The sequence below is a fragment of the Apodemus sylvaticus genome, chromosome 23, assembly GCF_947179515.1.
Source record: "Apodemus sylvaticus chromosome 23, mApoSyl1.1, whole genome shotgun sequence".
Classification (NCBI taxonomy): Eukaryota; Metazoa; Chordata; class Mammalia; order Rodentia; family Muridae; genus Apodemus; species Apodemus sylvaticus.
In genome coordinates this window covers 32517329-32544792 of record NC_067494.1, presented here as the reverse complement: position 1 = coordinate 32544792, position 27464 = coordinate 32517329, and the positions used below count along the sequence as shown (strand labels likewise).

The 27464-nt window shown below is 44.7% G+C and overlaps 1 non-coding gene and 1 pseudogene across 1 annotated transcript; one reads left to right on the top strand and one right to left on the bottom strand.

Moving 5' to 3' along the window:
- LOC127674208 (sperm motility kinase 4A-like) lies at window positions 1–27320 on the top strand (annotated as a pseudogene).
- On the bottom strand, window positions 18632–18737 carry LOC127674281 (U6 spliceosomal RNA). Its single transcript, XR_007975332.1, has one exon. It is a non-coding gene; the product is annotated as a U6 spliceosomal RNA (small nuclear RNA).
- Window positions 27321–27464: the final 144 nt, after the last annotated feature.

Sequence of the window (27464 nt, the reverse complement as noted above, 5' to 3'; positions counted from 1 at the left end):
ATGGAGAGCTGGGACTGCGAGTCCCTGGACAGCACCAACAGTGGCTTGGGGCCAGAGGAAGGTGAGCACTGAGCCAGTTACCAATTGTACTCGGGGTGGGGTGGGGTGGGCTGGGGTAACGATGCGAGCTGAACCTGGTCAAAGCCACCTTTACTTCCCACCCCAGCCCGGAAAAAAACCAGATTACCCCAGTGTAGAAGGCAAGAGTATGGGGCAGAAACTGCGGCACAGAGTGGGAAGAAAAACTGCTTGCTGAGCAAATCTGCACCTCCCCCGCCTGTCCAGCTCCTGTGGAAGGCGCTCTAACACCCTGTGTTCCCTGTGTTCTCTCTTCCAGACTCCTCATCCCTGGATGGGGTGTCCCTGCCCCTTGATGTAATTTTTTTTGCCTTGGTCCAAATGAGAGAGGGGTAGCAGTAGGGAAGAAAGAGAAGACTATGTGTTAAACCCTTGTCAGCCAGTAACAATATGCAGATATTAATATGTGGAAAAAATAAGTCCTTCCTAGTGAGCCAAGGTGATATTTACTGTGGTCAATCTCTGTAATTGTCCAATTTTTGTTGTTATAGCCCAATATTCAAGTCTGGATAATATGTGAACCATTGGGGTCTATTTATCTGACTGTTTCAGAAATTTAGGGTCATGGTGTCATCCTAGCTTGGTTCCTATGAGCCTCTGATGTCATCATAATGGCAGAAGCACATACCAGAGCAGTCACTTATCAGGAAGCCAAAGAAGTGGTGGTGATTGGCAATGTTCTTTTATAACAGCTGTTGGATAGAGAGAGCTTGGGCCTATGAAATCTAGTCCCTTCTGTAGGTAATGACCCCACGATCCCTCATCATTGCTGTAGTCCCAAAGCTCTCACCACATCAAAGCCACCACCATGGAGAACAGTCTCTCAGCCTGTGAGCCCCTGGGAGACACCCAGACATGGCAGTGCCTCTGACAGAGGCCTAAGAACACCCGTCACCAGCCTAGGTGAATATACATGACTGGGCAATAAGCAGGTGATATTTCAGAGCATCATTGAGCAGCACAGGTCTCATATTATAGGCAAAACAGACGCAACTGGCCTTGGATTTGAGCTGTGTTTCCGTACCCAGTGAACATCTGTGTAGCTTTCTAGAATCTATAAAAAGAAACCCAAGCCCCAGCCTAGCTGTTTTGATATTGAGTGAAGTTCTACATAACTTAGTTCAAAATCATGGCTCCTGTCTGACACATGAGAATTTTTTCCGGGTATATAGCTTTCTGAATAGACACAGTCACTCCCTGAAGGAGGTTTCTGTCCAGCAATAGCAATGGTGAAATCGCTCAGTGGCTGGGAAAGAGAAAGGAAGCAATTGCAGCTGAAGTTGGGGTACCCAGGGCTTACCTAGGGGGTTCCCACAAGACGGGCCTTAGACAAAGCTTGAGAGAGCTACTGACCACAGAGCCGAGGTCATTGAGTATCACCTGGTCACCGCCATCACACGGTCCTCCTATTCATTGTCTCAAAATGACAGCATCTGCCCTAAGGTCAGGAAGCTCCAGCAGTATGTTTAAGAATCCCTGTTCATTTCTCAGATGAAAACAGATGCTAACCGTTAAAACACAATGTCTTGTGTTTAACACATAATGTTAAAAAGGATAAGAACACAGGGAGCAATGCTGGAGATATTCCCAACTCAGGAGTTATGAGTGCTGGCTGATTTTGCAGATCACCTGTCTGGGTGCTAAGTGCAACACCAATAGGGCAGCTCACAAGGTCCTGTAACTTTAGTTCTGGGGAACCCCATGCCCTGTACTGGGCTCTGAGGGTACACGTGTGGTGCACACTCATACATAGGCAAACCTTCATAAAATAGCAATAACTCTAAACACACTAGCATTTAGGAAACTGAGACTGGAGAATCACGTTGATTTTAAGACAAACCTGAGTTAGAGACTGAGATCCTGTCTCAAAAAAAAAAAAAAAAAAAAAAAAAAAAAAAAGAATAAAAAGAAGAAAGAAAGAAAGAAGAAAACCTAAAACAAAATGAAAGATGAGGTGAACGAAAGGAAAGACAATCACACACAATATTTGCCATCTGCTTAAAGCCCTACAAAGCTTCACATGGGACAGGAATGTCCTTTCCTCCTTTCTGTTCTCTCCCCCTTTCTCCTTCCTTCTCTCATTTTTTCTCTCATTCCTCTTGTTCTGCCTTTCTCCATTCCTCTCTCCTTCCTTCCTTCCCCTTCTTCCATCTCCCCTCCTGACCCTCCCCATCCCCATCCCTTTTCTACAATTCCCTCTACTCCCCTTTCCTTCCCCCTCCCCTGCCCTCTCCTCATCCTCCTCTCCTCCCCATCCTCCTTCCTCTATCCCCCTTTCCTCCCCTTCTCCTTTCTCCCCCTCTCTTTTCTCCCCCTCCCCTCTCTCCCATCCTTCTCCCCTCTACTCCCTTCTCTCCCAACCCTCTCCCCTTGGCCCCTCCCCTCCCCTCTGCCTTCCCTCCCTGTCCCCCTCCCTCCTGTCACAGCAGTGCACTCAGAGCTCTTCAGAAGCCATGTCCCTGGCTCAGAAGCTGGTTTTAAGATGACCTCAACCTCCCTGCTGTCTTCTGTGTTCTTGCTTCTACTCAACTCCAGTGTCCTTCCAGTACATATGTAATTTTCTTTGCCTTCTCAGGGTCTCTCTTTTTCTGCAAGTCCCTTGTAATGTTTCCTGGACTGACAGGGAATAGAGGCACACAGAATGTAGAACAGGCCAGGAATGATCTTCTCATGTTTGCCAACCTTTCTGTTCTGTGCCCATCTACCTGTAGGGCAGATGGGTGGCAGAGAACAGGAAATGGTGGCTATTTCAGAGTGTTCAGGTGACATAGGTGATGCTACTCAGCCACTAAATGTGGACACCATAGAGAAGCTGAGGTCAGAGAGAGATCATTCTCTGTGTGTCTAGGCTACTTGTTTTCAAAGGCAGTCTGCTATCACCCTGCATCCTTCACAATCGTCATCTGCATCCTGGCTTTGTTGAACTTTTCTTGCCCTGAAGTTCATCCAGAGCACAGAGGCTTTACTTAGGAGGAACAACACATGGGAATCCTGCATGGTAGTTAGCTGAGTGGAACCTGGAAAGAGGTTTGGTTGGCAGATTATGGAACCTGCTTCCTTCCAGCTAGGAGACCTGAAGCCAGGTGTGAGCTCTGAGCCTCTGGTTGACAGCCTTGCTGGCACTAGAGCAGAGGCGTGGTCTGGCGCGTTCTCGGAGAGTTACCCGGGCAAAGACCATTGGATGAGCAGTCGATTTTAATATTTCCCGTTTCAGGCTAGTCTTTCTCATGGAACTTCACCCATGCCTTTATTCTCTTGTTCACCTTTCTAATAATGTCTGTAATTAATCCCGGTTCCTCTTCAGTCTGGCTATTTCTGAAATTCTTTTCTGCCCAGAGTCCCATATCCCCGTCTGGTTTGTTTCAAGGACTAAGAAGATTACAGCAGTCTTCAAGCAGCTGCGCAGGGAGTCTGCCTGGAGCTGAGGGTCTGTCCATTCACAGCTGAAACTCAGGACTTTTTGTTTCCCACTGCAACACAGAACACAGGACACTTTACAGGGAGTATATAAGACTGAGTTCAAAAGCTCTGGGTCTAGGGTGTGAAGCAACAGGGCAGTGCTTGTCTAATAGGCACCAGGCTCAGGATTGGATCTGCAACACCAGAACTCTTTTAAGTTGCTCTGTAGCTCTTATCTGTAAAATCCATATTATCTATTATAATGCATATAATTCTCTCCTTTGCCCTTGGGTGTGTTGAGGGCAGAATTATGGGTACTAGCTGTTCTGCATAATATTAATATTGTCCAAATGATTATGGTGACACCAAGTAGGGACACCAGAACAAGGACACCTAAGAACACACTGGATTCTCCATGATTCTCCATGAACTTAGGACACTCCCCACAGATCTGGGTGGGTGCACACTGATGTAGACAGGCAGAGAGAGAGAGAGAGAGAGAGAGAGAGAGAGAGAGAGAGAGAGAGAGAGAGAATGTACTAGCCACTGAGAAAGCATTTGCTGTGTTCATTAGCTCTACAGCTTTGTCTCTGCTACCTGAATATTTTCTTTTGCCTTTGGCTGGGATTTTAGTAAAAAAAAAAAAAAAACCCAAAACAAAAAAGAACAACAACAACAACAACAACAACAACATCAAAACCCTTGAATTTCTCTTTCTGTTGTTCTAGGTTTTTTTTTCTGTGTTAGCATGGATATCACACTGAAAAATGCTAAAATCCCACCACTCCTATATAAATGGCATGTATTACTGTGGTTCTTGCAGCCCTGACCAATTTCTCCAGGTACTGGTGTCAGAGAAGGACATCTCTGTGCACATGAGCCTTGGTGGCACTGCTGTTTAGAGTCATGTGACTTGGCCTCTCTCACATCTTGGAAGAAGCCAAGTTCAAATTGAATTTTGTGATTGTGCACAGGTCTCTTTATTTCTTGGTGAGACTCTGAACTCCCTTAACTCAGTCTTCATTTGTGGGAGTTAGTGAGTTTCTTCCTTATGTTTGAAGAAAAGTTTTATTAGGGAACCATAGTTCATAAAGAGTGCTTGTTTTGTTGTTTTATATATAATACTGGGTATACTCACCCATTCTGTGTATCTCTCTGTGTGTGAATGTGTGAGAGTGAGTTTGTGTGAGTGTTTTTAATAGTGTGTGAATGTGTGTAAGCATGTGTGTATGTATGTGTGAGAATATGAGTATGTAATAGTGTGAGAGTGTGTGTTTGTGTAATGTATGAATGTGTGTGAGAAAGTGTGTATATGTGTGTGGATGTTGTAATAGTGTGTGAATGTGTTTGTGTGTGCGTGTGTATAAGAGAGAGACAGAGAGATAGAGACAGACAGAGACAAGGGAGAATGAAACAAGCTATTATGTGTATGTTCATTGATATGCTCACCATATGTGTAGACGTTGGAGGACGTTTGTGTCAGACCTTAGCTACTTCCTTGTGTGAAACTAGGTTTGTGGCTCAATACTGTATATGCCAGGCTACCTGGCCCACAACTCCCAGGCATTTTGCTGTCTGTCTTGCTTTTCCTACTTCCTAGGTGTATGTGCTCTACGACTGCAGGTGTTTAAGTGCTTATCGTTCACAAGCATTCACATTCAGGCCCTCCCACGTTGCAGGGCACGTGTTCTAACCACTTGTCTATTTCCAAGACTCCTCCCAGGTTTTGGATGAGAATCAGACACCTTGGACATTATGAGAAATGCATCTGTCATTCTAATGTTTGTAAATAAGCTGCCTTATTACATTTCATGAGCAGTGTTGGGGTTCAGGAAACAGCCCACAAGCCACTCATCCACCACGGTCATGCAGGGATAGTTTATTGGACACATACCCTGGTACTGGTCACTCAAGGATGCAGGTCAGACTCGGGAGTTGAGACTGCAACCCTGACTGCTTCCCAGAAAATGCTTATAAAAGCAACCATAAAAGCTCATACACACATGCAGGGAATCTTGCCAGGCAGCTGGGTGGTTGGTTCAGGTTCAAGCTTATTCTTGCTAACTATAGGAAGCAATTCTAACTGACCTTAGTTATGGTTGTCCCTAAAGAAGGGCAAGGGTCAGAACACCAGAACATAGAACTTATTGGGATGTGCAGTTAATGGTTAGCCAGGCGCAAGAAAGGTCCTCTGTAATAATGTAAGATGGCTGGGTGCAGGTCTAAAATGAAATGGCTATGGTAATGTCAGAATGGCTGGTGCCACCTAGGTCATTTTTAATTTTTTATTTATATATTTTTATTTCTTAATGTCTACTATTTATTTGAAAAAAAAATGAACCTTTGCATTCTGTTACAGATTGTCTATTTTCTTTTTTTAATAATTTTTATTTTCAATATTCTTTGTTTACATTCAATATAATTTTCCCTTTCCCAGGGATAAGTACCCTAAGCCCTCTTCCCTCCACACATTCCCCTATCAACCCCCTCCTACTTCTCTGTCCTGGTATTCCCCTACAATGCTGGAACAAGCATTTTCAGGACCAGGGACCTCTCTTTCCTCCTTCTTGAGAGTCATTTGATATGTGAATTGTATCTTAGGTATTCAGAGATTCTGAGCTAATATCCACTTATCAGTGACAATATTCCATGTGTGTTCTTTTGTGAATAGGTTTTAATTGCTGAGTAGTATTCTATTGTGTAAATATACCACATTTTCTGTATCCATTCCTCCATTGAGGGACTTCTGGGTTCTTTCCAGGTTCTGGCTATTATAAATAGGGCTGTTATGAACATAGTGGAGCATGTGTCCTTATTACATGCAGGGGAATCTTCTGGGTATATGCCCAGAAGTGATATTGCAGGGTCATCTGGAAGTGTTATGCCTAGTTTTCTGAGGAACAGCCATACTGATTCCCAGAGTGGTTGTACCAACTTGCATTCCCACCAGCAGTGGAGGAGTGTTCCTCTTTCTCCACATCCTCACCAACACCTGTCTCCTGAGTTTTTAATCTTAGCCATTCTGAAGGGTATAAGGTGAAATTTCAGGGTTGTTTTGATTTGCATTTCCCTAGTGACTAAAGATGCTGAACATTTTTTAAGGTGCTTCTCAGCCATTTGAAGTTCTTCAGGTGAAAATTCTTTGTTTAGCTCTGTACCCCATTTTTAATAGGGTTATTTGGCTCTCTGGAGTCTAACTTTGTGAGTTCTTTGTATATATTTGATATTTGTCCTCTGTCAGATACAGGGTTGGTAAAACTTCTCAAATTCATCTGGAATAACAAAAAACCCAGGATAGCTAAAACTATTCTCAACAGTAAATGAACTTCTGGGGGAATCAGTATCCCAGATCTCAGGCAGTACTACAGAGCAATAATGTTAAAAACTGCATGGTATTGGTACAGTGACAGACAGGTAGATCAATGGAATAGGACTGAAGACCCAGAAATGAACCCACACACCTATGGTCACTTGATCTTTGACAAAGGAGCTGAACCCATCCAGTGGAAAAAAAGATAGCCTTTTCAACAAATGGTACTGGCTCAACTGGAGGTCAGCTTGCAGAAGAATAAAAATGATCCATTCTAATCTCCTTGTACTAAGCTCAACTCCAAGTGGATCAAGGATCTCCTCATAAAACGAGACACACTGAAACTAATAGAAAAGAAACTGGGGAAGACCCTTGAGGACATGGGCAGAGGGGAAAAGTTCCTGAATAGAACAGCAATGGCTTATTCTCTAAGATCAAGAATGGACAAATGGGACATCATAAAATTACAAAGTTTTTGTAAGGCAAAGGACACTGTCAAGTGGACAAAACAGTAACCAAAAAAATGGGAAAGGATCTTTGCCACCTAGATCTTAACAAGTAGAACATTGTTTTTTTTTTTGTTGTTGTTGTTGTTAAGCTGTAACATCATCTGGGACACATTAGTTTGAATGCATGGTGACACCCAGAGTGTAGGCATGAGGACTTTAAAGCAGAAGGTGCAGCAATCATTATAACCAGAGTCCTAAGGACAGCAAAACATCCTACCTGCTTTGATTTCTAAAAGCCTAATGTCAGTCTCCATAGCCCACCTAGGCCATTGCCTTGGAGTCCCTCCCAGCCCTGTCAGGACAGGTCCTGCTCTGACCTCATGAGGAGGGAGTATGCTGCCATCCAGCTAGCATATGGATTTTGCTTTTGATTTGTTTGTGTGTGAGCTTATGTATTCGTGACTAGATCAATGTGTGTTTGGGAGGAGTGTTACTTGAGTGTGTGTGTGTGTGTGTGTTTGTATGTATATAGAATGTGTGTGTTGTGTTTTAAGTTTACTTGTGTGTGAGTACCTATTTGTGTGTTTGTGTAGGGATACCTGTGGGTGCGTTTGAGTGCACCTGTGTGTTTGTGTTGGTGTGTGTGAGAGTGTGTGTGAAAGTGTTGTGTGTGAGAGAGAGTGTGCATGTGCACGAGTGTGTTTTAGGTGCATGTGTGGAAGGTATGAGAACACCTGTGTAAGGGATAGTGTTGAGGCGTTTAGTTAGCTTGGCCATTGTTTCTAAGCTAAGATACCTACCTTATTTTTTTGTAAAGATTATTTATGTATTTATTTATTCACCTTATGACCCGTCCAGCAGGTCCAAATATTCCAGAGACCCGAAGAGATGCTACCTGAGGGTCATAAGGGTAGGGGAGAAAGAAGGAAGACAGGCAAAGGGGGGTTCAATTGTTGAGGCTTCGTTTAATGTTTTGGGGTACACAGGTTTTAAGCTCTCAAAGGAAGAGCTCTTCTCAAGGCAAGAAAAAAGGAGGGAGGGGCAATCTTATCAGTTTCAGTGGGAAGAGATAAGCGTCCTCAGGTGGAGACATCTGATGTTTGCATAGTCTGGAGCACCCTGCAGTTATCTCAGGACGTCCTTCCACCAGCAATCATGGGAGAGGCTCTTCTTTTTTTACTCAGGACCTTTGCCCTGTCAGCCCTCCGGGCCAAAGTGAGGATCTCTAATGGCTTCCCACATTTCCTCCCTTTCCTTATATTAAAAGTGGAAAGGTCTGGGCAGAAATACTGGGCAAGGGGGCCAGACCGAAAATGTGTAGCCGTCTCTTGTCTTAGGATCGACCTCTCTTATCCCTCAGCCTTACCCGTCGTAGGGTTACCTTGTCATCCTCAAGGCCCCATGTCTTAGGTTGGTCAGGGGATGGAGGAAGTTGCCCGTCCTTAAGACGGCTACCTTGGGTCAGCTCCCCCTTCAGACAAGCCCAGGGATGAATAAGTGGGAGCCAAACAGAGTCTCACAAAAGGAGTTTATTGAAATTGAGCGATCTGTGTCAGGTGCTGCGGTTGTTTCTGGGAGCTGTCTTGTCCCCCGGGTCCAGCATTTCTCCTGTGTCTAGCCGATGATACTGTACGGAGACATAATTCTTGGGTAGGGTAGAATCTATTCGTGATTTAATGAAGCGGGTTAATCATTGAAAAGCCCAGGGACCAAAGGAGATTAACAGTAATAACCCTAAGAAAGGTCCTAGAATAGAAGGTAGTAGGGTGGAAAACCACAGGGACGTGGAGAACCAATTTTTATACCAAGACTCCTGTTGTTCTCGTTCGCTTATGCTTTTCTCTAGACTCTCTTTTACTCTCCTCAGACTGTTATCTACCAGTCCTGTCTTGTCTACATAAACACAGCATTCTTCCCTTAAGGCTGCGCAAAATCCTCCCTGCAGCAAGAAGAGCAAATCAAGACCTCTCCTAAACTGTAATACTACTTCTGATAAGGAGGCAACAGTAGTCTTTTAAATTGGCTAAACCATCTCTGAGTTCACCCAGGTCCTTATCAATGGCAGCACTAAGTAAATGATATTGTTGTAGATTCTGTTGAGAGGTAACAAGTGAGGCGATGCCTGTTCCTGTTCCGGCTGCCCTTAATCCTAGAATAACAGCAAGGGTGATAACCGTAATAGGTTCTCTCTTCCCACTATGGGGCATCTCAATGTTATCATCCCAGAAGTTTAAAAGGTCTCTTGGTTCATGAACGCTGGAAGTATTTGTACTAGCACGCAATAATCGTGATGCTGTATGAATTCAGGTATTATAATACAGGTAGTCAATCCTGAGGAACACGCCAAATAGGTATAATTTGGGGCTAGCAAATACGCATAATGATTGTCAATAGTTACGGTATGGTTGCATATCTCTAACAATTGTTGAGGGGGGAGCATATGTTTTCCCAGAACACAGCTTCCTACCCTGGATACCTCTGTGAGGGTGAATCCTAAGAAATTTTCATTTAAACCCTCAGAATCATTGGTATATGTAAAATTTCCAAAAAGAGCAACACCCTCGTAGAATGGAGGAGAGGCCAAAAAACATATCCAGCATTCTACATATTTAGATGAATTAGCTTCCTGTTCCTTAAGAAGCAAAGCAGAGGCAGATGCACTAAGGGTGGAAAGAATTACTGAGATGACTGCACGGAGCCCCGGGGGGATGCTGGGTTGGAACAAAGTAGTCAAGGAAGAATTTTGTGAAGCCCGTGTGGCTGATGGATTCCTAGGCTCTGGGGCTTCTCTGAGTGATGAGGGGGCAAAATTAAGTAATTGATGATTAAGTCCAATGGAGGCTTGATATATATAGGGTGATGTCTTTTCCAACTGCATTTTAAAGGAAAGACATGGGTGTCTGCCTGCTCTATAGGTACATAGGCCCCACTCAGCTCCTCATGAAGCTTCTCAGGCAAATTTCTCTCCCTGGCCTGTAGAGGTTATTTGTAAAGGTATTACACCAGGACCTGAATGAGGTCCCAAGAAGAAGAGGGATTCCAATAGATATCAGCTGTGGTCTCACAGCCCCAAGAGGCACAAAAGTATTTGTCATGGCAACCACATTTCTGTCCTAAGGATTGTTCTCGGTGGCCTCCAGGGCAAACATAATTGTTCCTGCACCAAACTTAGGGCAGCCTGAACCTTTTCATTAGGCATGGACCACTGATCGATCCAGACTGGGTCGTTTGATTTCCAAGATATTTTATCACCCTGTAGTGCAGGGGGATCAGCAGTCTTTATGAAAAAGGTCCGCATCCAAGCCTTTCCTATCTGTATTAGGGGTGGGAGCCAGGGGTTCTGTTATTCCTTGTTCACATTTGCCCAATCCTTTTCCAGGGAGGAACCCCATTTTTAACACTTGATTTGTAATAATTTCATTAGGACTGCACATCATCATTTCCATTTGGGACAGAATATCTCTCCCCCAAAGGTTAACAGGGAGTCCAGGTACTACAAATGGCCTAACTGTTCTTGTATTCTTTTCCTTATCCCTCTAACCTAGAAGCCTTGAACTTTGTAATGTATCTTGTGACTGTCCTATTCCCTTTAAATGTGTAGCCGTGGCCTCAAGAAGCCAAGCTGAAGGCTAGTGCTTGGAGGAAAGCACTGTTGTGTTGGCCCCAGTATCCAATAGGCCATGAAACTGTTTGCCTTCTAGCCATAGCGTCATCATGGGCCTCTCCTCGGTCAGCTTCTGAATTCAGTAGATATCAGAAGAACCAGGGGAGGAAGAGCCACACCTTTCTCCTTTGTGGGGAAAATGTCCTATTAAAGGACGGAGCAATGCTTGTGCAATGTGTTGTCCAGCTCTGAGTGTTACTGGGCCCCTTGTGGCAGGGGCAAGAAACTTGATCTCTCCTGAACAGTCAGCATCTATTATAGAAGGGAGTATAATAAGGCCTTAAAGGGAGCTTGAAGCTCGTCCAATTATCAAGAAAAACATACCAGAAGGTGGGGCCCCAAACTTTCTAGATTCTATAATAACAGTCCCTTCCTCGGGGGTTATAACCCGGGTGATAGATGAACATAGGTCTAATCCTGCACTTCCTGGTGTTGCCCTAGATAAGGCATTGGCACTGGTGTCTGCTCCTGTATTTGGGGGTATGCTGTGGCCTAAGAGTAAGGGCCCCAATGTTGGGCCCTCAGCCCGTTTCCCAGGAACGCTGTAAGGGCTTGACCATGGGCGTCGGTCCTAGAATGGCATTTGTTAGTCCAGTGTCTGCCTCTTTTACAGAGGGGACAGATTCCCGGAGGGGCAGGTTTTATGGTTCCTTAGCCAAGGGCAGGATCTGGTGTCTGCCTAGGAGCCCTGCATTCTCTTGCAAAATGAGCAGGCTGTCCACATTGAAAGCATGTCTTGCTCCTGGGGTGATTGGGGTCTCCTGTCTTTTGAAAGACAGCCCCAATAGCCAAACTAATGGATTTAGATACCTGCTGTGTAAAGGGGTCCACCTCATTACAGAGCTTAATTATTCCTGAGATATCAAGGTCTTTAGTTTTGCCCTGTAGCGCTACTCTGCATGCAGGGTTGGTGTTCTCAAGGGTGAGCTGTCTAACAAGAAGCCCTTCATTTTCATTTTGACCTAGGATCCTTTCTGCCGCTTCCTGCAATCTCCCCACAAATTAAGCATAGGGCCCTTGGGCTCCCTGAATTATTTTGGTTAAGGGGGTAGTGACTGCCCCTGCGGCAGGGACCACTCTCCAAGCAGACAAGGTGGCTTGCACTGTCTGAGCAAGGATACCAGGGGATAGCCCCCGTTGCTTTTCCTCGGAAGTGAATGCACCCCTTCCACACAGCTTATCTGTTGTCCAGGAGGCAGTTTTACTCAAGGTTTTTTTCTATTTCTAGCAGCAAGGTTCTCTGCTCTGTCAATGAATTCTGATTTCCAAGTTAAGTATGGTCCTCTGCTGAGGATGGATTGCACCACTTTAATCCATTCACTAGGTATAAGATATCCATACCCCGAGAGCCCTTCTAAAATGGACATGGTAAAGGGTGCATTCATGCCGTAATTGTTTTACACCTGAATGTAATTCCTTAATGCTCTTAAATTTAAGTTTTTTGTACATGGGGCACAAGGTCTCATAGTCCCCTTGGTCAGATTCTTCTCCCTCAGAGTCCTCAGCAACCTTATCATAGTCTTGTCCTCCCTCAGTTTCTTGGTCCTCATCTCTGTCTCCCCCTTGATTAAGACTGGTGCTGTCTGGCTCGGGTTCATCTTTGGTTTGCCTATCACGGGCTTTATTCATGACTGGGAAGGTTAGTTTAGGCTAATGTTTCTTCCAGGGCGGTCTTCTGTTAGGGGAATCTTGTCCTCTTCTCATAGTTTCTTGTAAGTTCTGAATTTCTAAAGAAAGGTCTCCTAATTCTTGTTGCAAATGTAAGACCTGCCTGAGCCCAATAATTTGCGCCTGGAGCATAGCTTTTGTTTGAGTTAATCCTTCAACCACTGCGATTGGCAGAGGAGCAGGAGGGACCAACAGCATCTGAGGTAGGTATGGTGGCGGCCAAGCAAATCTGGGTCTTTGTGTGAAAAAGACTTGAGGTTCTCGGCTTGCATCACCATACCTTTCCTCTTTGTACCTGGCAGCTTCCTCCTCTAACTCAGCCTCGGAGGCTGGGTCTAATTTTGAGTCTGAGAAGCAGCACAGGCTGCCCTTGTCTGAAGTTTCATTTTGCCCTTTTGAAAACTCCTTAAGAGAAGGGTATATACTTCTAGGAATTTTGGGATCCTCTAGGGATTTCGTAACCTTGGGAGGATGGACCTCCCTGTCCTCAGGCATATCTATAATCACAGAGGGACATGGAGAGCACAGCTCACCCTTGCCACCTTCGCTTTTGCATGACGGCAGTCTTGAGGCTTGCAGAAAGTTGCCAGCAACAGCTAACAGACAGGCACTTTCTCCTCCATTCTCAGCATCTATTATTATGTCCCGTATAAGGCCCCAGTAACTAAAAAATGCATCAGACACTGGTTCACCTGTTTTCAAAATCCTATTAATCTCTTTACCAACCCTATTCCACGTTAGCGGGTGAATGTCAGGTCCACTTAAAACCAACCAAGGGCATTTTTTATCAATAAAACAAAAGAACATAATTAAATCTTTTTTCTTAACTCTTATTCCTCCCTCCCTCAGTGACTGCTTGATTTCTTCTATTAAAAAAAAAAAGCTTATTTTGATAGTTGTTTCCCCATGACATTCAGACGACAATTGTTCGGCCACTCACCTGCCCCTCCAGCGACTCACGAGCGATGAGGTCTGTGGGGTCCAACTTTCCCCAGGTTTTCTCCTCAGTTGTCCAGTAGTTGACCTTACTTCGGGTCACTAGGACCCATCCAGCAGGTCCAGTTATTCCAGTATCCTGAAGAGGTGCTACCTGAGGGTTAAAGTGGGGGGAAGAAGGAAGCCAGGCAAAGGGGGTTCAATTGTCGAGGCTAGTTTAATGTTCCGGGGTACACAGGTTTTAGGCTCTCAGAGGAAGAGCTCTTCTCAAGGCAAGAATAAAGGAAGGAGGGGCAATCTTAGCAGTTTCTGCAGGAAGAGATAAGGTTCCTCAGGTGGAGACATCTGATGCTTGCATAGTCTGGAGCACCCAACAGTTATCTCAGGACTTCCTTCCACCAGCAATCATGGGAGAGGCTCTTCTTTGTTTTACTCAGGACCTTTGCCCTGTCAGTCCTCCGGGCTGAAGTGGGGATCTCTAATGGCTTCCCAAAACCCTCCAACCCAATCATAGCCCCCCCTCACTCCTCTCCTCCTAGTTCCACCTTGTACAGAGCCATATTGGGGCAGTCATGCACATGGTTTGAGTTTGACATTAGTCAAGGACAATCCCTGGCTTTGGGCAGGAATCTGCCATTAGGACATAATAGGGAAGTAGGTTAAAGCAGGAATTTTTATCCTTGGGTGGAGTGCTAAGAATGTACTTGACTATGGTCAAGGTTAACTTCTCCCAGATAGCCAGGATCCTGCTCCACCTAGGGTGGAGTGCTTGAAGTAAAGGTTAAGTTCATTGTTCCTCCAGGAATTCCTGAATTAAGCAGGTGACCCACCCAGCTGCCAGAGCATTCAAGACAACAACCTCCAAGAGAAGCTAGACAACTTCCACCAGAACTCAGCCTGGAGTCTAGGGGGGAAGGGTTTGCCCAAACTGTTAAAAGGTCTGGTACCATTAAAGTTTCCGGTTTTGATCAATGAATATTGTCTTAGCCCTTTTTCTTTTTGTCCCTTCCCTATCCATCCCTCAGTTTCTGTTCCAGCAACACACTTCGTAATAGCTGCAGGCAGCTATGGAATCCAACACCACCTCACATGCCCCTCCTGCTATATTACCTCTCCTTCTCAGAGAAAGGTAGGCTGACTCTTGGGTACCATCCTGTGCCTGGACATCTAGTCCTAGTAGGACTAAGCCTCTCCTCTACCGCTGAGGCCAGGAAAGGCAGCCTAGCTAGGGGAAATAGATCCAAAGACAGGCAACAATGTATGAGACAGCTGCATTCATTAGGGTACACCCCTGAAGATGAGATGCATATCTTCCTTTTTTTTTCCCTACCTTTTAGGTAGCATTTATACTTTGTTGCCCCAAATGAGTTTGGGAGTGAAGAATCAGAAAACCTCAGACCTGAGTCCAACCTTTTTGGCACAGAGAGTTTCCACTCTCAGTATGTAATTGTAAAGACCATCGGCCATGAAAGCTGTTCCAATGTCAAGCTGGCGTACCACTGCCTCACAGGCACCCCGTTTGCTGTCAAAATGATTCATAAGAGAGAACGCTGGTTCCATCCTATCACATCAGAGGTGGAGATCATGATGACTTTGAATCACCCCAACATCATCTCTCTCTTCCAAGTAATTGAGACAGAGAAGAGAGTATACCTCATCATGGAGTTGTGTGAGCGTAAATCACTTTACCACCATATACGAGAGGCTGGCCACATGCAGGAGGATGACACCTGGGATATATTCAAACAAATGTTAAGTGCCATGAGCTATTGCCATGACCAAGGTATAGTTCATAGGGACTTGAAACCAGGCAAAATCATGATAGACATCAATGGACGAATAAAAATTATTGACCCAAGTGAAGCCAGAAGAGCAGCTGAGCTATCAGTGTGGGACTTTCCCATTTGCACCTGAGCTCCTCCTTGGCAAACCATACGATGGCCCCAAGATTGATGTTTGGACCCTGGGAGTTGTCCTGTATTTTATGAGCACTAGCAGAATTCCATTTGATGCTCCCAACTTTAATTAGAGCTGCAAAGACAGGTTGGGTCAGGGAAGTATCCTGTCCACTCTCCCCTATCAAGAGAACTCCAGGACTTGATTAGGCTTTTACTGACAGCAAACCCAAAAGTCTCTGAACTTATGAGGCATCCTTAGATCACAGAAGATCCCCAGGTGTTCACACATCCTTGTGAGGAACTGCCCCCACTCAGGCCAGACCTGGCCATTATAAAAGCGATGGGACACCTTGGATTCAGAGAACAAGACATAAAAGATTCTTTATTTCAGAAAAAATACAACCAGGCCATGGCCTGTTATTGTTTCCTGAAACAACAGGCTGTTCATGAATGTGACAGCCTGACCCGTTCTAAGACCATGAATCCACTGAGGACACCTTTACCTTCCCCTGATGATCCTGATACTTTTCAAAATTGAACTAAGTTGGAGAGAAAAACAACGAGCATTACTCTGGTCATCATCCACTAGTGAAATGTCTGTCCCTAGAGAGAGAAGAGCAAGAAGTGTCAGTTGGCCTGGTGTCCTTCCCTGCAGGACACTCCAGAGAACACCCACAATGTGCCAAGCCCACATAAGTTCTAGTAGTGTGCCCTGCATTTCCTCCATACACTTTGGAGCCAAGAATAGCCAGAGCAATGAAAGCACAGCAGACCACCCCACCACCTCAGCAAAGGATATGTCAGAACCCTGCAGGGGCTTACCCAGAGGGTTTACGTGGTGGGCCAGGAAGATGGGAAGAACCCTCCTGAGTCTGTATTTCTGTATTCCAATGCAATACAGATCTCGTCTGAGGCAGAAAAGACTTCCCACAAAAATGAAACACTGGGAAGGCCTGTTAAGAAAAACTTCAGGCCCAGCCCAGATATATTTGTGAACAAGAATGTATCTATTTTATTTGTGTCTGTGTCGGGATTGTTTTGTTTGTTTGTTTGTTTTGTTTTTATGTTTTTTTTTTTTTTGGTTTTTTTGCTTTTTTCAAGACAGGGTTTCCCTGTGTAGCCCTGGCTGTCCTGAAACTCACTTTGTAGACCAGACTCGCCTCGAATTCAGAAATCCTCCTGCCTCTGCCTCCCAACTGCTGGGATTAAACGTGTGCACAATCATTGCCCAGTGATCATGTCTCTGTCAACTGGAATATTATACTTCTGTCTATGTATATGATATGATGCATGGGGATTCTAGGTCTAGACACTGTGGGATGATGTTTAAACAGATCTAGCATGCCATAAGGCATCTATAATGAGTATCTGGCACATTGCACTAGAAGGAGACAACAGGAAGGTACTGACCATGCTAGGAAGAGGAAGTAGGTGAAGGAAGAGGAGGAGATTCTGAGGGAGGGGAGGATTGGATGGAGTGGGAACTAGGAGATGGGGGGAGGAAGGTTCAGAGGAGGTGGCAGCTTGGGGAGCAGTGTGGAGCAGGGTAACCACAGCTGGAGAGATGCCCTGTGCAGCTGAGTTTCTCAGTCCCTCACACATGTGTTGTTGCATTTTAGAAGATCACCAGAGGATGCCCGATGCTACCATCCTACAGCCACAGTGTTGGAGAGGACACAAGTGTAGACATGGACCTCAGGAGGAGCCTAGTGGAAAGTCATCATGTTCTGGGTCTGTTAGCTTCAATCAGTGCCCTGATTCCAGCCAGGAGGAAGGAAGCAAATGAAGATATCCCAGGTTGTCCGAGGCCATCGCAAAGTCATCACTATTCAGAGCAGGGGCTGAAAGCCTGTCCAAAGCTGGTAGTGACAGGAGCCCCTCTGTCTACCCAGGTTCACATCAGACACCTCCACCACGTGCATGTTCCTGCCTCACTCTTAGTAGAAGATATAAGGCTTCTTGATATGTTTGTCATAACTCTGAGAATTAAATCGATGTTTGTGTAAGACAAACTTGGAGATGTCCCTGCATCTTCTTTACATAGGAAAATTGGCCCTGCGATGTTCTGGTGTTCAAAAGCCCCAGGAAGACAAAGTTCAGGCCCCAATTCACCAAATCATTAAAAGTGCCTTTGAAGGGACCAAGATTTCAGGTACCTGAAGGGGGAAGTATAGAACCTAAGTATGGACTTTCTTCTGGACCCAGCAAGCATTCTCAGAAGTACCATGGAGAACATTAGGTACCATCAGCTTGACCCACTTCTACAGAGGCAAGCATGGTAACCCTGGGAATTCCACATGCAGATGAAGCATGGGTTGGTTCCCAGGGTTGTGAGGAGCCACAGGTCCATCCTGACCCACAGGGTAATAATTGCATGAGACAAGGTGTTCACTCTCACTGTTGTAACATTTTCCCCTTAGATCCACTGAACAGTGTGATTCCCTTATGTCTGATTGCAGGCAAGTGTCCTTTAGTGAACAAGTCAGATCTGGGTAGAAGGAGAATGTGTGTTGGGAGAGAGAAAAGATGTTTTCTGTGAGAGGACAATCTCTAGTGACACAGACCAGATGTGCTCTGCCTGTGACATCACCTAACAAGGCCAACTCTGAGCCCTATCATACCTGGTAGATTCCCAGTGCCTAGAGAACCTCATCTCACTGGCACTGAAGCCATTCCTGTGTCTACCTGTCACTGATGGCTCTCAGATTCCTGAGCTGTCCTTACACCATCTTTCCACTTGTCCCAGTATTAAGCACTTGGCTTCTTTATGTCACCAATCTCTTTAGGAAGCACCCTTCTCTAAACTGCACTCTTTACCTCATATAGATTCTGTCTCAGAAGCTCTCAGTGAGCAGATGTGTGGCACATGTGTTTGTCTGTGCCTTCGTGCCTGTTCATGTGTTATGTGTGCACATGTGTGATTATATATGTGTGTTTGTGCACGTATACATACAAACATATAGGCATGTGCATAGTGTGTGTGTGTATGTGTGTGTATGTGTGTGTGTGTGTGTGTGTGTGTATGATGTTTGCCAACATATATTACACTAGGAGTACCCTCTAGTCTGCCTCCAATCAGAATCCTCAGTCCTATCACTCTGGTCATTCTCCTGGCCTTCTAGGTTTTTCTCCTGCCTCTCCACATATATGATTCTGTCTCCCTTTTTCCCTCCCACTCCTCTCTCCTAATCAGGTCTCTACCTCTCCCTGCCTCTGGTGATTATTTGGTAAAATCATGGTATGCTTTGTGGATTTCCATGTCATCCTTTTCCAGGGGTCATGCTATTCTTTTCCTTATTGTTACATTTTAGTTTATGCGCTGCTGAAGCAAGTACCACATCCTGATTTTATGGAGGTATTTTCTGAATTGAACCTCCCTTCTCTCAAAAAACTGTAGCTTCTTTCTAGTCAGCCTAAAGCTATCCAGCACACCAAGCTTAGGGAATGAGTACCACTAAGTAAGAGTATTTGCTGTAGCTTTGGGTCACAACTTTGTCAGGTTGAAAACCCCATGCAGGCACCATTGCAAGCTCTTTCATGTACATCCATAACTTTATGACTAACTCTTAGTGATGTGCAATTTTCACTTTAGAATTGAAAGAAGGGTTTTGCTGAATTTTTCCAACCTAATTGCCCAGTAAAAGAAATCTCAAGTCAAACAGTATCACTACAAGCTGTAAGCTTATATTGGGAGGATCTCCCAGTAAACGACTCTATTCTCATCTACATCATCCCATATCACTTGGGGTTTCTCCAGGACAGGAGCTTCTCTTCCTTGTCTTTGACAATCCTCCATAGTTCCTCCCCCTTCCTCATTGATCCTTTTCTCCTCCCAGTAACTCTCAGGTCCTCCTCCTTCCTCCTACCCAATCATTGGCTCTAGCCTTTAATTGAAAAGTTAAGTGGGGAGAAGGTTCACAAGGCACATGTGTGCATGATTAACTACACCTCTGCATCCCCTCCCAGGAGTTTAATTAGCATCGAAATACAAGCCCTGGGCTCTCTACAAGTTAGTTGCTCTGGGAACCAATTGAACCAGAACACAAAAGTCAGAGGAAGCATTAAGTGCTTCCATTTGGATGAATGGAGTTATGATAGTAGAGCAGGCCTATCAGACTTCAGGAGGGACTAAAATGTACCCATTACTTTTATTCCAGGGAATGTTCTGTTTACAGAGTTGAGAGCATTCCCCTGGTATATATTTCTTGGCCTACACATAGTCCTTGACCTGTGACTGATTGTCAGTTGACCTGGCTAGGGCCCTTTAGTTGTAATCTGCAATGGTTTGCTTCTATATGTTCAGGGACTGAAGCATGGAAAGCAATGCCATCACAGCACGGGGGTGGGGTTACCATTGAAGAGGAGCCAATCCTTATATGTGGGATCATTATGGGTAACATTCAAAACCTCAAACTCACGAGACCTTCGGGGATGCTGTTTTATTACCAGAAAGATTCACTGACTGAGGTTGAGGCACCTGCTCAGTTAAAGCTCTAGGTTACTGTGCAGAAAACGCTGGTCTCAATCTGATCCCTAGCACAGTGCAAACCACGCTTCAACATGCACACCTGTAATCCCAGCCCTCCACAAAATTCATTTTCTAGGCTAGCCTGGGATACATGAGACCCTGTCTCAAAAAATAAAGACAATGATTAAAGGAAGGGGGGTGGCTCACATAGCCCATGATGATGCCTGTTGGATAAATGGACAAATTTGAATAAACCCTTTTTCCTTTTCTAACTGGTCCAAATTGGTCAGGGTTTCTTTTGTTTATTACCATTCAGGAAGGCTGAGATGTAGCCACTTAGAAGCACAGCTGTACCTAGCATGCTCAAAGCACTGGGTTCACCCTAGCATGAAAAAAATGGTGACAGAAACCTGTCCATACTCTATGCTCAACAGGCCCAGCCTAGCATGGAGAATGGGGGCCTTCCTGGTCAATTGATTTTTTTTCTCCTTTCTCCCTGGTAGCAGGAAGATTCACTCACACAGGCCCCAGCCCTCTCCACCTCTGTGAAAGGCATAGCATGAAGATGTCTCCTGATCTTGTGGAAGCTTTTCATCTTCCCACCCTGTTGGATGTCACCTAGCAAATGGCAAGTCTCCATGTCAGGAGAGAACTCTAGCTCTTAGGCCTGTGAGCTCCAGAAGCAAGCACAGTGTAAGACCCCCCCAAAAACTGAGGGTGTCCCAGTGCCCCACACCCCGGAAGGCGACACCCAAATCACTCATGAGAAATGGTCTCGATGCAATAACATGAGGATTTCTTTATTCCAGAATTCTGGGTTCCACAGCCGAACAAATCTCAGGGTTAGAGGACTGTGGATCACGGGTGCCAAATTGCAACAGCTTTTATAAGTTTACGACAAAGCCCGTGAATGACAAACCAATCATTTATTAGCATGGAGACCCCGAGAAATGCGAGTCAATCGATTTGTACCAATCCATAGTTTTTAGGCCCATCAGTTTAAATTATCGGAGCCAATGGACCAATTAGTTTCCTATTTTCTTGAATATCTATAGCTATGTGAACTCCTGCATAGGGGTAATGGCTTAAGTATACAGAAGCAAAATAAGCTTAGCCCATTTCCAGTTACCTTATGGGGCTATGATCACCTATTCAAGGCCTTTATGCTAGGTCTAAACAAAGTGCAGGCTCAGGAATGTGAACTTTTACCTAGTTTCTAACATAGTGAGATAGCATTTTAAACTTCTGACTTCTTGGGGTCATTGGAGTTAGGCTGTATTTTCTATCCTTTCAATAGCACTCTAGTTTGCAGCTGTCTTCAACTGTGTTTTTAATCTGAGCCTACCCCACTTCCCCTGTGATGGAGGGGGATGTCCATAAATGTGCTCTAAGGAGTGGGTCTCCCATCTGTAAAATGAGGGTGCATGGGGAAGACCTTGGATTTCTGTCCATCTGTAGTTCTAAGACCTGGCTTGTTATAAAGTCAGGCTTTTAATTTTAATTTTCAAAATATCAGGGGTAGGAGCTATGCTGTGCTGCTCATACCTTTAATGCAGGCACTAGGAATGCAAAGGCAAGAGAATCTATGTGAGTTCAAGGCCAGTCAGCCATGAGACTCAGTGAAAAAAAAAGTTGGTAGTGGGGGTGGGGCTGGAAAGGACAATGGCCTGACTTCCCTGACAAGTGTCCTGTGTCAGAAGCAAACCTGCTCTTAGCAATGAGTGCTTGCCTATCAGATCTGGTTTGATTCCTGCCTGCTGGTCCAAAGAGTCTCTGTAAGTTTAGTCTTTTCTTCTATCAGGGTCCCAGTGCATACATTAATGAAGCTTTTAAACAAACAAACAAACAAACAAACAAACAAACAAACAAACAAGTGTAGTCCATCTGAATCTCCTCCCACCTTAAATAATCCCTTACAGCCCTCCAGCATGGCTGCCAGGCTAGAGTTCCTGTTGCCTCTCCTGAATGATGAAACCCCTGATTGGCTATTGCATTTGGGCTTTTCCAAAGACCTAGGTCCTGGGTTCCACTGAATTGAATTCTCCTGCCTCTCCCACCCACTGCTTTTTTCCACTGAAACAAAACATGAGAGGAACTCAAGTCCCTGCGGATGCCTGGGACTCTGCCACAGAGGTTTTGGGAGGCACTGGTCTTGCAGTGTTCTGACCCCTAGGGCCTGCAGGTAAGTCACTGTGTCCATTTGATGTGAACCCTTCTTCCCTGACCATGGCCCAGGAGCAATGAATCAGAGTCTGTGAACTCTAACTCCTACAAAATCCCTCTGGAAGAGGACAACCTGTCATTGGCAAGCACTGATGTTCTTTGAAGCCACACCCTGCTCCCCTGGGACTGTAGAGTAACAGGAACACTGATGAAGAGACCCAGAGCAGATGGTTCTGTGTTGTCTTTGGACCAGTTACCAGAAGTGCATCGCTTGTTGCCAGCAAAGAAGGCCTGGGAGCTGCTGCTTGCTGGTTCTAGTGATCACGCCAGGCAGGGAGTAGGTGAGAGAGGGTTCTAAGGGACAGGTCAATGGTTGGCACCAGTTCTCTCACCCTTCAAGAGGTAGAGAGGTAGAGTGCTCTTATCTGCAATCTTGTCTGACCACACTAGCTGGAGAGTGTCCCTCCAGGTTTGATGAGCTGGGTTTGTAGAAAGATATTGTGTACATTTGGTTTTGTCATGGAATATCTTGGTTTCTCCATCTATTTTGATTGAGTGTTTTGCTGGGTATAGTAGTCTTGGCTGACATTTGTGTTCTCTTAGAATCTGCATGAGATCTGCCCAGGATCTTCTAGCTTTCATGGTCTCTGGTAAGAAGTGTGGTATAATTCTGATAGGTCTTCCTTTATATGTTACTTGCCCTTTTTCTGTTACTGCCTTTAATATTCTTTCTTTGTTTAATAATTTGGGGTTTTGATTATTATGTGACGGAAGGTATTTCTGTTCTGGTCCAGTCTATTTGGAGTTCTATAGGCTTCTTGTATATTCATGGGAATTTCTCTCTTTAGGTTAGGGAAGTTTTCTTGCATAATTTTGTTGAAGATATTGGCTGGCCCTTTAAGTTGTAAATCATAAGTCTCATCTATACCTATAATCCTTAGGTTTGGTCTTCTCATTGTGTCCTGGATTTCCTGGAGGTTTTGGGTCACAAGCTTCTTGCGTTTTTTCTTTTCTTTGACTGTTGAGGCAGTCCGTGGTTTCTCTGGTGTCTTCGGCATCTGAGATTCTTTCTTTTACATCTTGTATTCTGTTGTTGATATTTGATTCTATGGCCCCTGATTTCTTCCCAAAATTTTCTATCTCCAAAGTTGTCTCTCTTTGTGATTTCTTAGTTGTTTCTACTTCTGTTTTTAGATCCTGGATGGTTTTGCTTAGTTCTTTCACTTGTTTGTTTGTGTTTTCCTGTAATTCTTTAAGAGATTTTTGTGTTTCCTCTTTCATGACTTCTGCCTGTTGACTCAATTTCTCCTGCATTTCTTTAAGTGATTTTTGCATGTCCTCTTTATTTGCTTCTATCTGTTGAGCCATATTCTCCTGAATTTCTTCCAGTGATTTTTTTTTGTTTCCATTGTAAGGGCTTCTAACTTATTCATGTTCCCCTGTATTTCCTTAAGAGATTTATTTGTGTCCTTCTTGTGTTCCTCTAACAGCATCATGACCAGTGATTTTAAATCCAAATCTTGTTTTTCTGGCGTGTTCGGGTATCCAGGACTTCCTGTTGTTGAAGAATTGGATTCAGATGCTGCTATATTGCCCTGATTTCTGTTACTAACATTTCTACATTTGCCTTTTGCAATCTGGTTAACTCTGGTGTTAGATGGTCTTATTGTCACTGGCTGTTACTTGAACAACTTGAGAACCTGTAAGGCTATTTCCACACCGCTAGATGACAGGGTTTCCCCTGGTACAGATTGCTGATGTGCTGTCCTACTCTTGGGTGCAGTTGCAGCCCTGGTGTGTCATCCTTCAAGGAATGCTATACTATGGTTGTCTCTGTGAACTTGGTGCTGCTTGTTTGCTTGTCAGGGAGCAAAGATGGTGGCTGCTTCAGGGACCTTTTCCAAGGGTTGATCACTCTGCAGGCAAATGCCCCCTGACAGGGTTGGGACACAGAAGGCCCACAGAGCTGCCCAGGCCCTGGGTACAGGGAAAAGCCTGACAGGCTGAGACCCAAGGGATGTTAGCCTCGGGCTATGTCTGCATACCCTGTGTTGTCTGTTAGATATCTCTGATAATCAATGCTTATATTCAAAGTAAATAAGGCTTCCAGTCAACTATCTTAATGTAAACTCTAAAAACAAATGCAAGATAAATAAAAGATAAAAAGGTAAGACAAGAAAATCCAAAAGTAGGAAGCATGGATACACTAGAAAAGAAAACCAGAGAAGGAGAAACAATTCAGAGCAGACACTGGTCCTTTATCCTTGGAGTCCCTGCCCTCACTAAGACATCCATGGTCAAGGAAGGGTCAGCGGGACCCAAGTCAGCAAATGTGGTGCACCACATGGAGAAAATGAAGGGCAGAGTTCCATGAGCCCTCAACAAATGCAGAAACAGGAAATGATCAAAACTCAGCACACTCTGATGAAATCTGTCAGTGAAGTAAGTATGCGAAGCATGTCTCCCCCCCCCCCACACACACACTTACTTACATGACTTTATGTAACACAGCTCACAGCATAGTTAAAGCTGAAGAGCTGAGCCAGGAAGGCTCACGGCTTGGACTTGACACGGCATTAGTGTCCTAGCTAGAGTCATTGGCCCAGGAAAAAGAATTGAAATGCACCTAGACTGGAAATGAAGAGGTTAGGGAGTCCCTCCTTCTGTATGACATGACAGTAAAGTTAGAAAATGCTGAAGAGCCCTGCAAATCGAAACCAGGAGTAATATATCAAATACAGAGTTATAGAATTTAAAAACTCAGCAAGCAAAACATAATCACACTCTAGTGTATTTCCACACACTAATAACCTATGTTCAGAAAATTAAGGGAACTGTTTCGCTGTCAGTAACATCAAAAAGAATGAAATACTTCCAAATAAACTAAGCTGAGGGGCAGAAGGTCTGGGTTTGTAAAGCTGTCAACAAAGAAAAGACATTGCAGGGGAAACATCCTGCCTTCAGTGATTACAAGGAATATTGGTATAATTGTTTGATTGTCTTACTAATCAAAGTCACTGATTGATTGTATGTAATTGCTATTAAATTCCTAATAGTATTCTCCATGGTGGGGGGGGGGCACCCATGTTCATACTGAAATATGACAGCCTTCAAAGTGTCAACATCGTTCTTCAGCTTTAGATACTGACTGCGTATGAATGACTTGTTCATATGTAGATCTGTGCACCACTGTGTTAAGGATGTTTGTGAACTAACAGCTGGACCCACAAACCCAATGGCCTATAAGCAACTACCTGAAAACAGCTTTGAGCAGTCTAGGAGGAAGCTCAAAGGACAGAGAAAGTGAGAGAATGTTTCAGCAGTGTTTCCACAGGACAGACATGCACCCCTCAGCCAGGGAGATCAGCCTCAGCACCCTGGAGAGACAGATGGTCTGAGTTCCCTGCAGGAAGGTCCCAAGGCAGTGTGTGAGGAGAGTGCACTGCACAGTGGGTCTGTCAGACTCATCAGTGTCTCATCCTGTACAGTCAAGCACTGAGCATCTCAAGTTCTTTACCTGGAATAACCCACCAGTTAGATGGCACCAGTGACTCTTCACCCAAAGTTAATCACTGTCTTATATATTCACTCACCCGACACTCCAACACATATACACACAATTCAGACACACTCATACACACACTCATACACAACACACAACACACAACCACATCCACACACATACAAACACATGCACTTGAGAGCAGATTCACAAATTTGTCCTGAGGGCCTGATGTAACAGTGGTGGATAAATACATGGGCCTGATGGGCCAGCTGTGGACAATTTATTTCCTGTGCAAATGAAGTTACAAGTCATCAAAAAGGCACTTCTAAGGGAAAAGTAATCTCTTGGGAAATGTCTCCAGAGTTCAAGGACATTTAGGATTAAGAGCTGGGGAGAGCAGGGGTTCTCTGTGCGCGAATGATCACCACAGAGAGCTGAGGCTAGTGAAAGACCCTGTGTCCTAAAGCAAACTGCATGGAAACTGGATCCACACACAAGGTTAATCTCTGACCTGTAAGTGCATAGGTGTGCACGCATGCACACATAATCACACACACACACACACACACACACACACACACACACACACACTTTCACCCTCATACACACACCCTCTTACACACACATACTCACACCCACTTATTTTCTCATACACACACACCCTCATACTCACACACACACACACACACACACACTCACACATTCACATATACACCTTTAGGAACCTAGAGTATAGCTGCGAAAGCAGACTAAAAATGTGATTCAAACAAGTTTTGCCAGGAATCTGGACATTTCCTATGCAGAAGCCTGTTCTAGAGCATGAAGAAAAGGGTTCATTCATTTTTAACTACCGTACATGAGTGTTTTATCTGTGTGTGATGCCATTATATATGTGCAGTTCCCATGGAGGCCAGAAGCTTGCGTCTATTTTGCTGGAGCCACTGATACAGAAGGTTTTGAGACACCAGGCATGGTGGAAGGGACCCTTAATCCCAGCATCTAGAGGCAGAGGCAGGGATATCTGAGTTCTAGGCCAGCCTGGCCTACACAGCAAGTTCTAGAACAGTGAGGGATACACATAGAAACTATATCTCAAAAAAAAAAGTAAAGTAAGGAAAAAAGAAAAAAAGAAAAGAAAAGCAAAGCAAAGCAAAGCAAAGCAAAGAAAAGAAAAGAAAAGAAAAGAAAAGAAAAGAAAAGAAAAGAAAAGAAAAGAAAAGAAAAGAAAAGAAAAGAAAAGCAAACCTTGGGGATGGCAGCTGCCAGGTGAGCACTGGGAATCCAACCTGGCTCCTCCAAAAGAGCAGTTGGGCTCTTACCCTCTGAGCATCCCTTCAGTCCCCAGAAGATGCTTTAAATGGAAGAAGCTATTGGATTGAAGAACTTTCCACAGACTTTTAGATGCCAGTGTCACAGAGCTAAGGAGAAAAGAAAACTATCTCCACCAGAGAGTGAGCAAGAGAATGTGGGGGTGGAGGAAGAAGACAGTGCAGGCTCCACGGAGGCAGAGCCCAGGAGTAATGGGAGGAGGGAACGAATGACCCTCAGGGACAGGGGTTAGGGGTGCTGATGACTGGGACAGGTCACCCAGGGAACTGACCCAGGCTGTCCTCAGACCCTTCATAAGATGTGTTTCCTTGCTGTAGTGTGAAGAGGCTCCAGGGAAGTCATGAGAACTCATCTGGAGCAGCCGCCGCCCCTTCTGTCATCCTCAAGCACAGGCAACATCATGCTGCCGACATAGAGTGTCCAGGCCTTCCCACTCTGTGCCAATCTCTGTGATTCACCCATAACATGGAATTTCTTGATCTGGAGACTAGGATAAAATCATTTATGTATCCATACCAAGCACAAGAAACAGAAGAACTAGAAATCAGTAGTGGGAGTGTGAAGCTTAACTCCTGTGTATGTAACTCATCAGTGTCT